Genomic DNA, 5,555 nt, shown 5'->3' with positions numbered 1-5,555 from the left:
CTATGTACTCACCAGGTTTCCCAACCTGACCCACTCAGTTTATTTATATCACAGGTGACGATATGAAGTGACATTACACTGAGAGATTTAAAGAGATGTAGATCACTAGTGTAAATCATTGTAAGTTCTGTTTATGCTTATGTTTCGGTATTAACGATGACATCCCAAACGTTTTAAAATGAAATAAATACGTTTCTTCGAAAATGTTTTAATAACGTATTTACCATGTTTTTCTGGGAACAAATTCCGCAACCTTTTTATAAATTGATGTACTCTGATTTTTATAAAGCATAAACAAAATCAGTCTTTTCTGGCCGTGATTTTGGGGATATCTCATGGACCGACTCACAACTGGGGGATATCACTCTACAACATCTCATGATAACGAGCCTTCTTCATTTCCACGTCAGCTGCATACTGAGGAACAAGAAGGGCCCGCTCCCTGAACTTAGCGGTAATCTCCGCCACTGTCTCTATAGTCTGAGTAAGATCCTGAAACTCCCTGGCTAACTGTTGCACCTCAATAACCGGTGCAAACTCGGCTCTGAACTTGGTAGAAAAATCAGCCTAAGTCATAGCATCAAGTGCTGCGTCATCCCCGATGACATGCCCAACCTCCTCCCACCAGTCGCGTGCCTTGTCCTTTAGAAGACAGGATGCTAATCTGACCTTGTCCCCATTGGGACATCTGCTGGTGCGGAACGCGTTGGCAACATCTGCCAACCACCTAGGACTCGCAATGGGGTCCCGCGCTCCATGATAGTCTGGAGCTCCACAAGCTTTGAACTCCCTGAAGGTGAGTGTGTGCGACCCCATCATAGCCGCCACCTCAGCCCGAAATGTGCTCAACTTCCCCCCCCCCCCATCAACTCCAAAATACCCTCCTTGATCGAACCAAAGATCACAGGAGTCTGCTCAAGTATGATACGGGTAACCTCTGAAGTGAAAAACTCCCTAGTCTGCTCATCCAAATACTCGGCTCCCGAGCCTGATCCTGATCCTGATCCCTCCCTAGCACCTAAACTTCCGCCTGCTGGTCTAGGGCGTAGAACCACCATTCTGAAACACATAATGACAAACGTCAGAAACATGGATATATCTCGAGGAATCACTAATATTACAAGTTCCCTGGTCTTATCTCAGCCTTCCTTGATTCGGGTACAGATCCTTTGCTTTCGGTAGTATGGGCCCCTACTACCTTCCACATCTATCCGTACTTTCCTCAAGAACGGCCTTGACTCCACCAAGTCACTTCTACTGCTACTGATCTCTGCTACCCTCATCCTAGGCTTGCCCTAGGGTAATCACCAACCCACTTTCTGCCATCAGTTGCATAAGAAGTTCCCGCTTTCTTCCCCTAACTAGCTCGCGAATATAATTACATATCACTCAGACTAGATAATTCTTCGAATGAGAGATCCTACCCCATAACGGTTGGACTCAAAATTTAGTCCTTGCCATATGTAACTTAACATATTCGTTTACTAGTTAGTGAAAGACAACTAGAACCCCTAAAAGCACAAAGCAAGCAACATTCAGTCATTGAGTACATAATCAAGCATATACCACTCTGGCTATCATACCGACTAATCTACACTAGCATAAAGGATAAAGTCATACTATCAGGCATAACCTATCCAAGCTATCCTACTACTGTCTACTCAGTACTAGCATGCAATTTCTCATAAAGCTGTAACACATATAGCAGGCACATAAGACATCCTCCTAGATCCTTAGTCCTATTCTAGCATGCTGTTCTACTGAAACTGAAACTGAAACTGACAATTATAGCATAAACTTGTATGGGTAATTTGGGAGTACTTACTTGAGCTCGACTGATTGCATGCACCACACCATTTTTCTCTTTCTAAAGTTCTTTTCTTTTTAAGTTTCTCTTTCAAAAATTCTTTTCGAAAATGTTTTCCTTTTTGAAAACCTTACCATTTCCTTAGTATGAGTTCAGACATACCCGAAAGTGCGTCCGAATCCCTCAAACCAAGGCTCTGATACCAACTTGAAACGACCCAAAATACGACCCAAATTTTTTTGTTTTAATAATACTAAAAATCACATCATCGATAAAATATCATAAAAACTGTGGAACAAGTATCCCAAAAGGTCAGAAGAAATGTAACATAACAACTGTATCAAAGCATTTCATAGTTTCTGATGAAAACCCCCATGATAAAAAGCTGAAGCTGTGGTGTGTGCGATGCCATCATCCTGAGCTCTTCCCCTTACTAGCGGAAGTACCTGAAACCAAAAACTGAAACTGTAAGCATGAAGCTTAGTGAGCTCCCCTAAACTACCACATACCATACAATGACATATAAGCACATACTGGGCCCTGCCCACTGCATCGGGCCCCGCTCGGCATCGGACCGAAGTCCGGAACTATCTAACATAAATAATCATATATCTTAAACATATACTGTATTCGGCTATGCCCAGCATCAGACCGAAGTCTGGAACATATAGCACATAACATAACCGAACATAACATGCATGAATCACGAAGACATCAAGCATGCATATCTACTTCTTGGGACCCTCCCGGTATCGGACCGAAGTCCGGAACTACTATTTAAACGGGCCGGCATTGCGGCCGTAGACCCGTTACTACTGGAAGGAAACTCACCTCGAAAGCTGGCTGCTGAAAATCTACTCGGAAACTCTCTGCTGCTGCTCCGGTATCACCCCGGCTATAATTCCCATAAACACACTCAATCAAATGCTGGTAACTAATCTGAGGGTAAAATGACTATCTTACCCATGGCCAAAGTCAACACCCTGGTCAAAGTCAACACCCTGGCCAAAGTCCCTGCTCTCATTTCTAATTCCCTGTCCGCTACTACTCGTCGAGTTTGGCATAGACTCGACGAGTTCCTCTTTGATGCGAATAATCAGTCTATCTTCATCTGACTCGCCGAGTTGTATGAACAACTCGTCGAGTTCCCCCTCATCAAGAACACTCTGGTTTGCGACTTGCCGAGTTGTATGAACAACTCATCAAGTCTGTTCTTGAGGCAAGAAGATTGCCTTGGACTCGCCGAGTCAGGACATTGACTCGCCGAGTCTTTCCATTACAGACTCTGACTCCCGACTCACTGAGTCCACCTCTAACTCACTGGTTCCACTCGTAATAAATCAAAAAGGGGGAAAATTGGGGCCTTGCGACTCGATTCGTCAAGTCCGAAGAACAACTCGTCGAGTCGCTTGCATGCAAACACCATACAGACGATTTTGATCGATTCCAGCGCATTCAACTCATAGATCTGGGTTCCTAGGGTGGTTTTTACACGTAAAGTTTCCAACTTTACGTGCATGCATGCATATACAAGTGTTTAAGGGCTCTAAATGGACCAAAAGCATAGATCTAGGCTTGCATCCAAATTTGACTCAATAAAGGCAATGGATCTAATCTTCTAGAGCTCGATGATGACTAGGTCTGCTGTCCTTTCGCTCCTATAAGCTCTCTATTCACTAACAAGCCAAGAAATGTCCCAAAAATGACTTTATTGGGATTTTAATGGAGATTCAAACATGGAAATAGTAAAGGTTCGAGTTGTACCTCACAAAGCTCTGAAATGGACTCAAGATCTTGGATCTTCTTCTTTTCCTTTGGATCTACCTTCCTTCTTCTCTTCAAATCTTCAAAGAATCACAAAATACACTCAAAAAGAAAAAGGAAAGCTAGGGTTGTGAGAGGAGCGTTCTGGAAGTGATGGGGGCTGACTTGAGGCCCAGAAAGTTGTTTAAATAGGGTGCAAACCCTTGAAATTAGGGTTTCATTCAGACTGGCGGACTCGCTGAGTCCAAGAATATGGACTCGTCGAGTCGCCTACTTACATGTGCTCCAAATCCTGTCTCTACTCGACGAGTCGAGCTACTGACTCGTCGAGTTCCTCTTTAAAACTGAGAAATGCATATTTAAATTACATACTAGAAATTGGGGCGTTACATGATCACACCAGTTTTGCTCAATGTTCCTAAACCAATTGACTTATAAATAGAGTATGATAGGACATTTATAGATGCACCAAGATCTATCATGGCTTGAGGTACATAAAGATTTCCCAATTTGCAAGGCATGGTAAAGATACTGAGATCCTTGCACTTCGGGGGCATCCTCTTTTGCAAAACAATGGGTATATTTTCCTCTACTATAATACTTTGGTTTCCTTTTAATTTCTTTTAAGATACACAAAATCATTAAGGAACCTTGCATATCTAGGTACCTGGTTGATGGCCTCAAGGAGTGGGATGTTGATTTCAACCCTTCAGAACATTTGCATAATCTCACTCTCTTCCCTTTTTTTCTTCATTCTCCTTAATCTTTCGGGAAATGAAGCAGGTATGGTCTTAGATTCAGTGATGACGAGCTTCTTTTGGGGTTTTTTTATCTTCCTTTTTCTCTTCTTTGGTTGCTTCTTCGACCACCATTTCTTTTCCCTCTTCCTCTTGATCAACCGGCATTGTTGGACCATTGTAACTCTTTCTGCTTCTCAATGTGATGGCACACATGTTGTGCCTTGGGTTCACTTCAGTTTGAGTAGATAACTTTCCCTTAGACTCTAGCTTACTTATAGAAGTGGCAAGCTGTGAAACTTGTTGCTCTAAGTTCTTTATGCTTTCTTTTGTTTCTTGGTGGAAAGCTTGTGTACTAGTTGTTAATCTTTTTACAATGTCTACCAAAGACATGCTTGATGAACCTGTTTGTTGAGCTGGATGTTGTGGTTGCCTTTGCTAAAAATTCTGGGATGGGAAGAGTGGTATTTGTTGGTATGAAGGTTGTTGTCTTTGTTGATAACCCATACTTTGATTGTTGTTCCACCCTTGATTTCCTCGGTACTGATCGTAATTCCTTTGATTTAGCCTGATGTAACCTCCCATTGCTTGCACTTCTTACATGTCTTCATGTAGTTCTGGGCACATATCAGTTCGATATCCCACTTGAGTGCAAATATGTTGGGTTATTGAGCATTCTAACACTCCTTGGTGTACATGCCACCCTAAATACCCTGGATCTATGTTTTCTCTATTATACATGCAAATATCAATTTCCAAGGTATTTATTCTAACTAACATATTATGAAGTACATATAATATAAAATCTATTAGAATGACATACCTCTTTGTTGGTGCATGATTCCATGCAGCTTGAGAGCCTAGTGCCCCAAGTGTGACACCTTAAATGGTTCACACAACATCAAATGCATTTGGAATAACTTAGAGAGAAAAATACACACTTCATGAAATCGGTTTTCCCTCACTTGTTTCACTAGTGACCGATTTCTCACATGAATAAGATGCTTATATAGTTGTTACAATTAGGGTAAACCCTAATTGTCATGGATTTCCATTTCCTTGGATCCATGGGTTCAAATACACCATGGAGCATCCTATGGGTTTTAGCCCAACTTGATAATCCATGGAGCATTAGCCCACTATATAAGTATGGATGATTTACACAATCAACCCATATATTTAATTAGTCTTCTTTTGATCACTTAATTAATTCTAGATTAATTCTTGATCAATACTAATTAAATAAT

This window comes from Lactuca serriola, chromosome 1 (assembly GCF_051521515.1).
Source record: "Lactuca serriola cultivar US96UC23 chromosome 1, Lser_US96UC23_V15, whole genome shotgun sequence".
Taxonomy (NCBI): domain Eukaryota; kingdom Viridiplantae; phylum Streptophyta; class Magnoliopsida; order Asterales; family Asteraceae; genus Lactuca; species Lactuca serriola.
This window is presented reverse-complemented; position numbering follows the sequence as displayed.